The 10,000-nt window shown below is 34.4% G+C and overlaps 1 protein-coding gene across 12 annotated transcripts in view; it reads right to left on the minus strand.

The window, feature by feature from the left end:
• The window catches only part of LOC124952935 (lachesin), a 282,806-nt gene that overhangs the window by 266,429 nt on the left and 6,377 nt on the right, over positions 1-10,000 (minus strand). For 5 of the 12 annotated variants that reach the window (XR_007102062.1, XM_047503592.1, XM_047503591.1 and 2 more), the window contains exon 1: positions 496-1,798. The exons of 1 other annotated variant lie outside the window; for it this stretch is intronic. The gene's annotated coding sequence lies outside the window, so the exon portion shown is untranslated. 6 more of the 12 variants (XM_047503586.1, XM_047503585.1, XM_047503584.1 and 3 more) reach the window with 6 other exon arrangements.

Raw genomic sequence — 10,000 nt, forward strand, 5'->3', positions numbered from 1 at the left:
CTCTCTCTCTCTCTCTCTCTCTCTCACACACACACACACACACTCTTCTCTCTTTCTTTCTCTTTCTCTTTTTAATTAATCGACACCGATGACGTAGAACGAGCACGATCTCCAACGAACGATAAATCCAGGCGCATTATTCATTGACAAAATCATGCGTACGGTGTACAGGGGATACTCGAAATATGCCCGTCAAAACTATTCGATCCTTCGATGCCTGTAGACGTCGGTCATCGATCCTCGATGGTACAATCCGGCCCGGATATATTGTATTTCCGTTGGGAGCCAAACGATACGCCAACGATCCTCATAAATCTCTCGGACGACTCATGGCCCGTTGGATCTTTCCTACTAAACTCCTCCACCTCCTCGATATCCTCCCCTATCTCTCTCTCTCTCTCTCTCTCTCTCTCTTACACACACACAGATACACACACAGACACACACACACACCCTCTTCCTATCTCTTTCTCTTTCTCTCTATCTCTATCTGACCTTTCCTTTGTCTTCAGACAAGAATGAAGAATTCAAAAGTCAAGCCAGCTGCGTCCGGGAATACTTTCAACCCTCTTTTTGAAAAATGATCAATTAACGACACGCGTTCGTTGACAAGTTGGATACTAATTTTTATTTCATATCTCTTTTATCCTTCTTTCTTTTTTTTTCTTTTTTCTTTTTTTCTCTTCTCTTTCTTTCTTTTTTTTTTTTTTTCTTTTTTATATCAAGAAAATATAATTTCATACGGAAATTATTATATAGAGAAAAAGAGAAAGAGAATTTATAAATGACGATGATATATCATTTGCTCTGACGTTCGGGCCTGATGATTGTTAAAGAACATTGTCACTGTGTAATCGCGTAGCACACGTTCGCAATTCGCGAGAAGCCCGACACTTGGGCACGTTTATCCTCTCGCCAAAGACGATCGATGATAACCGAATTAACGGACACTACACGTGTATGTAACATGTAGGTACGTATATGTAAGTCCTTGCTCTCTATCTATCCGTCTCTCTCTCTCTCTCTCTCTGTCTGTCTCTCTGTCTCTCTCTCTACTTCTCTCTATCCTTCTCTTGTTTATGAAGAGAGTACACGATGTTAAGGAACAAATAAGAAAGATAAAGATGAATAGAGAGAAACAAAGAATCCAACGTCGATAACATTAACACGATTAAAAACGAACGAAGAAAAAAATATTTATGTAAAATAAATAAATCGCTCGGTAGCGATTTATTAATAGAATATTATATTAATAACAATGAAAGATTGAGAAACAAATTTTTTTCACAAATAATTTCGTTTATCTTTCGTCGCACCTTCTCTCGCGATTTCCGGCGATCTTTTATCTCTCTCTCTCTCTCTCTCTCTCTCTCCCTCTCTCTCTCTCTCTCTCTCTCTCTCTATCTCTTTTTTTTCCTCTTCCTTTGCGTTTGCCTTCGTGCTTTCGTTATTTCTTTCTTTCCTTTCTCTCTCTTTTCTTTTCTTTTCTTTCGTTTCTTTTTTCTCTTTTTCTTTTCTTTTCTTTCCTTTTTTTTTTTTTTTCCCCTTTAACTCAACGCGACGACACGTCGCGGCGACGGAACAAACATTTTCTAAGGATTCTCTTTTTAGGATCCTTTCGAAATATCACACGACGGGAAAACCGAAATACGTAAAACGTTGTGAGAGCGAACTTATGTTAGAGAGAGAGAGAATGAGAGAGAGAGAAAAAGAGAGAGAGAGAGAACGAGCGAGCTAGCTAAAGAAGGCTCTATAGTGGCCTGGTGCTGATGGTGGTGCCGGTGCTACTGCTCTCACCGGCCGGTATATAACTCGAAGCGGGAGAGAGAACGCTTCGGACACGCGCGCGCCTACGAGGGCTGCGCGAAAGGTGCGCGAGCGCATTGGCGCGCCACTATTCGGCCTCCAAATTTCTACCTTTTTGTGGAGGGGTTGAAATTCCCTTTCTCTCTCGCTCTCCTCTCCTTTGTATATTACTCTCGTCAAACGTTAACCTTGTTATATCTTTTATATCATTATGATTATTATTATTATTATTATTATTATTATTATTATTATTATTATTATTATTTGTCAGAAAATTATAGTTTGTCATATATTTCGTGATATATTGAACGTTGTTCAATTTTTAAAAGAAACCAACACTCTGTCATTTGGACTTCATCATTAATCGAATTATAATTTGCTTATATTAAACGTTTTAATAATATAAAATTATTACTATTGTTATAAATTTGAGATATACTTTTTATATACGATATTAATAGAAATCTCTCGATTCGTTGTATTAATAATTGTCTAGTTAATCTTTGATAAAATATATACGATAATTAATTAAAATTCGTAAGATTCATACGGGTAACTGAGAAGTTCAAATAAAATGTATCTTATTAATTTATATTCAATATGACGATAATAATTACGATGAAATTTTTATTTATCGTTAAATTATCAATGATCTTTTTCTAAATCAATCGATGCTAAAAGTACAGACAGGTTTTAACAGTTTTAAGCACGTTTACGATGCGCTTAATACGTTAATAAGCTTTTTAACGTAATAAATGTGAACAAATAGATGTACGTTGTTCCACTTCGCAAAATACCTTGAATCTGCGGTTGTTATTTCGAGACCACAGCGACGACAAGAGCACCGCCTTCGATCCGGATTATCCCAATTAACCAAAGATGCACGTTCACGTGGACTCTTCCCGAGAAAGCCGCGAGTACGTTCTGAAACTCGGGGCTAATTATTCACGTTAGAAGTTCTCGCTCGTATATACTCTCTACATTTCTAACAATCATGAAATACGTATTTTCGACGTCTTCGAACATTACGTCGAGATTTTATCACGATAGAAGATTATATATATCTAAATAATATTAAAAACGTTCGAAAGCACATTAAATTTAATTATTAAATTTATAATTAAAAGTGATTGAACGTTATCATTTAATTATTAACTTTAATAATAAATTAAACAAAAAAAAAAACAAAAAAAAAAAAAACAAAAAAAAGAAAAAGAAAGAAAATATTAAAGTCCATATATAAAATAATATTAAAGTTAATATTAATTATAATTAATAATTTATATTTAATAATAATAATTATAATTAATAAGATTATAAATTATAATTAATTTCACGTTTCTTTACAAATAAATAAACGTACGTTAACCCGAACGATTAATTCGATTAACGATACAAACGTTAAAAACTTATCGAATCTTTTTATATCATCTTTAAAATAAAATAATACACGTAGAAAGATGAATACGTTTCAAAAACATATGAAAAAGATCTTTTCAAATTTGAATTTCGAACGAAAGGATAGAAATTTTCATTTAATTCGTCGGTACACAAGCGAATAATAGGAACAACGTGCCGAGCTAAGGCAATTTGAACCTTGTGAACTTATATCAAATCCAAGAGTGTCAGAAAGAGAGAAAGAGAAAGATAGAGAAAGATAGAGAAAGAGAGAGAGAGAGAATCTATCTGCGAGTGTGTAAGTGTATGACTGTGTGTTGTAGAAGAACCTCGTGCAGAGAGGCGAGTGATAGGGATCGTTTGACGTCCATCCTGTGGAAAATGTATTGCCTAAGGCGTTCAACTTGGAATTGCATGTCTCGAAATCTTCGAAGGTGCGACATCTTACGGTTTAAACAGTTTAATGTTAGTAACATAACATCATTGAAGGAACTATTATTACCCAGTTTGCTCTCCCGCCTAATCGTCGACCGAGCATATACCTACTGTTTGTATTTTACATATATTTCTACTTGCTCGTTTTTTCTATTTCCCTCTCTCTCTCTCTCTCTCTCTCTGATTTTTTTTTCTGTTTGCCTATCTGTCTCGCTCACTCACTCTTTTTCTTTCTCTGATTTTTCTTTTTTCTTTTTTCTGTCTGTCTATCTGTCTCTCTCTCTCTCTCTCTCTCTTTCTCTCTCTTTTTCTCTCTCTTTCTCTTTCTCTCTCTCTCTTTCTTTCTTTATTTCTTTTTATAGCTCGATCGAACGAAAAGAACCCACACGAATACTTTGATACATACTTTTCAAGGAAAATGCTACGCAAGCAAGTAATCGGAAAATCTTCGAAACGTTCTACTAGCTTTTAGTAGATATATATATATATATATATATATATATCTACTAAATATATATATATATATGTAGTTTAATATATCTACTTATATCTTATTTCTTACGATTCTTGCACAGGATAATCGACAAATCTTTTTCTTATCGTTTGATCCATATATCTTTAGATCTTTGGTATGGTATTAAGGAAAATCAAAAAAAAAAAAAAAGAAAAAAAAAGAAGAAAATAATAAGAAAAAAAAAAAATAAAAAAAAAAAAGAAAGAAAGAAAAATGTTTGAAAAAGATACAAGAAGAACGAACGCACGAATATGTTTCAAATAATTCATATTTATCTATAAGTCAAGATAAAAATATTTATTTATTATGTAAATCCATCTTATTTATATCCTTTTCTAAAATGACTAATAGAGAAATTCTTTTTCTTACATTACAATTCATATTTTTAAATCTTTGATGTGGTATTAAGGATGATAAATAATTTGAAAAAGATCGAAGAAGATCAAACGTACGAATCTTAAATAATTCATATTTTCTAATTGTGGTCACGTTATAGAAAAAGTAAGAGAGAGAGAGAGAGAGAGAGAGAGATAGAGAGAGATTTAGAAAAAGAAAAACACGAAATAACTCGACACGTAACAGCAGTCTCATATAAGACGTTGGATTTATTTCCGTCGCGGATAAATCCTGCTAAGCGATAAATTCAAGTGAAGCTTGAATCGTGGTAATTCAGATCTACGTGAGAGTTAACCACGTGTATCTCAAAACTATTCTTTAATTCACACCCCATAAAGTTCAAATTCAATAGCCACTTAAACGGTCGATCTTAATTCAATTCAAAATGATATAATATTTGTTATACGAAAGGATCGATAAAATATGAATTTCTTATCGTATAGGATAAATTATACAAAAAAAAAAAAAAAAAAAACAAACAACAAAATAAAAGGAACAAAAAGAAGAAAACAAAAAGTACGAAGTAAACATTAAATTAATTATAATCATTTTATCAAAGAATTTCTAAATTTTATATAAACTATTATTAATGCGTAAACGGGATATCTTTTTTATTCTGCGATTTCTCAAGATACTTCCGGTAATATAGAATTTTTTAAAGCTCGACAGAGATTTCAACGTCTTATTAATTTTGAAGATGTTAGAAAGAAACAGACAAATAGAAAGACAGACAAACAGACAGAGAGAGAGAAAGAGAGAGAGAGAGAGAGAGAGAGAGAGAGAGAGAGAGACAGAGAGAGAAACCATCGCGTGTATATCTCTTTTAAGATGGTTCCCGGAAGTAAAGTACATCCGCAGAGCATTAGAAGCGAGCGAGATACAGAATTTCAGTGTAGAAAAATTGCAAAACTGCTGCTCTTAACAAGGATCTCTCTCTCTCTCTCTCTCTCTCTCTCTCTCTCTCGCTCGCTCGCTCGCTCGCTCGCTCGCACTTTCTTTTTATTTATTTTTTTTCTCCGTTACTCTTATTCCACAGTAGTACCGCTGGCCCCCGTTCAAGCGAGAAAACTTGCGGAGAGAAATTCGTGGAAATTTCTAACTTTAATTGGAGGAAGAGGATCTAACTTGTTCTAGCGTGCACGAAATGTATTACGTGCTGTTAACTAGTGTTATAACTACTTAAACAAGCATTAACTATTCAACCGTTATAACATGCTTACTTTAGCTCGTCGCGACTTTTATCGATCGGATCTTGGCCGATACGTTTGGACATTAAGTTGCTCTGAAGATTCTTCTAGTGAAAATCAATATATATATATATATATATATATATATATATATATATATATATATATATATATATATCTATTGAAAGAAAGAAGAGGAAAAAAAACAGAAAATAAAAAAAGAGAAGAGATCAAAGAAAAGAAGAAGGACAAGTAAGAAAAAGGAATGATTAAAAAGAAATTATATGACCACCTTCGCAATTTTATATATTTAATTAATTAAATTCAAGATTAATCCCGTCGACAAATTTGATAATGTATTTACATGAATCGATCAAAAATGACTTACTATCTCTATATCTATACTCGAACGAGGACAACACCGACGACGACAACACCGACGACGACAACACCGATGACGACAACACCGACGACGACAACACCGACGACGACATTGGTGTCCGTTGGCTCGCGATAAATCCCTTCCGCTATTTTACGACGCGACGTTTCGATAAATCGATTAAGGTCTCGCTTTGATGATAAACGATATTTCGCCGATATCGGAAACGAACTTTACTTCGTGCTTAGATCTTGCTGCTGAGCTCTTGCGTAACGAAGAAGATGGAAGAAAGGAAGATAGAGAAAGAGTAAAAGAGAGAGAGAGAGAGAGAGAGAGAGAGAGAGGAAGAAAGAGAAAGATAGATAGATAGAGAGAGAGAGAGAGAGAGAGAGAGAGAGAGAGAGAGAGAGAGAGAGAGAAAGAGAGAGAGGGAGAGCAAAGCATCATAAAAAAAAAAATAAAAAAGAAAAGAAAAAAGATAGAAGATCGATCTTGAAACACGGTTAGAGCACGATCAAGGAGGCAGGTTCGTTACCGTGAGCGACGCGGATGTAACGAGCTTCTGTGCGAAGAATAAAACAATGATAAGATCCTTTGGACGTTGAATGCGTCCAAGATACGAGCAGTAAAAAAGAAGAAAAGAAAAAAGAAGAAGAAGAAAAACGAAAAATAAAAGGGGGAAAGAAAAGGAAAAAAGAAACAAATAGAAGAAGGACCTAGAGGACGAAAGGAAAAAATGAAAAGGAAGAAAGTAAGAAGGACAGTGCAATTAACTATATCTACCTGAAAAAGTAAGTGAATTTTCTCATGCGAATGGGTCCATCCTTGAAATTTCTCTCAACGAGACAAGGACGCAGAAACTGAACTTACCTAGACTCCACGACTAGTCGTCGCATCAGATATTCTGGAAGCACTTGGAGACGCTTCTCTCGAAATACCGAATGCACACCTGTCTCCTATGTCTGCATTTGCAGCAGTAGGTAATACCAATTTGTGACACGTAATCCTTGCTCTTCCTGCGTAGGCATAGAGAGAGAGAGAGAGAGAGAGACAGAGACAGAGACAGAGAAAGAGAGAGAGAGAGAGAGAGAGGGAAAGAGAGGAAGAGAGACGAAGATAGAGATAGAAATAGAGGTAGATAAAGAGACAGAGATGGAGAGAGAAAGAGAGAGAGAGAGAGAGAGAGAGAGAGAGAAAAGGGGGAGAAAGGGAGACAGAGGTATGGACGTCTGTGTCTCTACTCGACACAAATGTGTAAGCTCGTGCGTGACGGAGCTTTCAATTCGAATGAGAAGAGCACACACAGAGGCAGGTAACGAACGTCGGGAAGGCTTCGTCACGGGATCGCAATTAAATCCTGGAAGTGCATCCTATTCTGGGATGCGCGCAAGGCAACGTGAGCTTAGAGCGGCAAAGGACAAATAGAAAAGAGAGAGAGAGAGAGAGAGTGTGTGTGAGTGAGAGAGGAGTGAGGGAAGAGAGATATAGTACTCATGGATTTCATTCGGACATGACGAAAGGATTATAATCGAGATAGAATAACTTATATGGATCACTTACTTAGGATTTTTATCTGGTAATTAGATTTCTACTGCTACATACATACATACATATATATATATATATATGTATTTTTTTTTCTTTATTATAGTAAAACTGTGATTACTTGTTCATGAATCAAACTAATCTAATTAAAAAAGATATATGTATATATATATGTATATAGAAAGAGGGAGAGAGAGAGAAAGGGAGAAAAAAAGGGAGAGAGAAAGAAAATGACTATACTATTTTCAAAGTATAGTAGTTTTCAAATTGGTCTTACTCATAGTATATTTCCATCATCACATTCCACCGTATGTTTCTCTCACGTATGTGAGTAAACGTGTCTCTACTTACGTTCGCATACACAACAGTAATTTCTCTCGTCTATGATGCATTAGATACTATTTCTCCGTTCATCATTCAGCCGTTAGCACTACCACAGATAAGGAAACTCCCAGTGAATGGAGGGAATTAACAAAAGCAGCGCTGCCGTCGTATGCCGGTTATGCCATCGGTATAAATATATATACTGGGTGATTCAAAATTTTAATGTGTGTACTAATAAAAATATATTATATTAATATATATATATATGTATGTGTATATGTATATATATATATATAATCAGTGATACATATTATTAATAAGATAAGTGTTTTTTCCTATATTCGAATAAATTTGTAACAGAGTGTTTTAAGAAGGCGGGAGAGAGAGAGAGAGAGAGAGAGAGAGAGAGAGAGAGAGAGAAAGAGAGACAAATCGACAATTTTATAAATTATCAAATAATTCAAATTTGTTTTAAAAAGAAAATTAAATGAATTATCAATCGTAATCGATTTATTAAGAAATAATATGGCGACAATCGATAAGAATTCTTGCCAAATTTTAAAATTAATTATATACAATTAGTTCTTTAATTAATCGTAATTAATTTTTCTAAAAGTTGTGAAAACTTAAATATTTATTTCAGAATCACCTAGTATATATCTATTATATGTGGGAGGAAATGATGGGGTGGAGGATTGGGTTGGGGGTGGGGTGTGGCGGCTTAAGGGGAGGAGAAGGAGAGGGGAGAGATTCGTCTGTGATGCGAGCAAGAGATTACCACTACTAACTCTACTTGGTATTAATGCCAAATATGAGAACTCACCAACACCTTTGCACGTTGGTATTAATAACCAAGAAGCATTTTAACGTCGCGTTAGCGTAGCGAGCAATTAGGATTTCGTCTGACTTTGCCCGGGTAGAAGCTGCTCGACGGCTTACCGACGGTTCCCTTCCTTCATCCTCTACTTGTTCATTCTATCCTACTCTCTCTTTCTCTCTCTCTCTCTCTCTCTCTCTTTCCCTCTTTCTGTCTATATCTCTCTCTCTCTCTCTTTCCATCTTTATCTCTCTGTCGCAAGCTTAGAAATTCTCTTCTCACTCTCTATCTCCTCGTTATGCTTATCTTACATACAGCATCTTCGAAAGCAAAGAATATATATACCTAGTAGTCGAAGAATAAAGGATGCAATTTCGACATACTCTTGGTAAGTAGATGAGAGAAAGGGTTATTAACGTCCCATTTAACTTTTAAGTGTACACTCTCTCTCTCCCTCTCCCTCCCTCTCTCTCTTCTCTCTCTCTCTCTCTCTCTCTCTCTCTCTCTCTCGTTTACTCGATAAAAAACGATCTATTTTCAACGTCATCAAAATAAACTATATTATATACGCATACTATTTCAGACATATCTGATAATATTTATAAATTTTTAACGCGAAACGATCTCCAAGTTATTAATATAAAATTTATTAAAAATAGAAATATTGAGAAGCATCGCATTTAACTTTTACGTGTATTATTTTTAATCTGTTTCCTTAAAAAGGAATCTATAATAATTTAATTATTATCGAAAAATAGTATCATAGATCGTATCATGTATAAATTCTTATCTATAGAATATCAAATGTATCTGACAGTAATTTAATAATTTTACTTAACACATAGATACATGTTATAGAAAGAGAGAGAGAAAGAGAGAGAGAGAGATTAGGATAAAATTAGATACTACTGAGACATAAGTACACATTAGAAATCGGATAAAAATTCTAAGGAGACAGCTAAGAAACCTATTCGTATAGCATTTAATGTAAAACGTTAAGACGATAAAATTTAGTCGATTCACCTTGGAAAGTATGTAATGAGTTTCCCATCTAGACAATGGACAATAGATTTTCAGTGAGGTAATTAGCTGATATGATCTAGGTAAAAGAGCAGGTGGATAAAAGAATCCTTAAACGTTCCATTATGTCTTGATTATATAATACTATTTAAGGTATTACTTTTTTAACATTATCGGGT

The sequence above is a fragment of the Vespa velutina genome, chromosome 11, assembly GCF_912470025.1.
Source record: "Vespa velutina chromosome 11, iVesVel2.1, whole genome shotgun sequence".
Classification (NCBI taxonomy): Eukaryota; Metazoa; Arthropoda; class Insecta; order Hymenoptera; family Vespidae; genus Vespa; species Vespa velutina.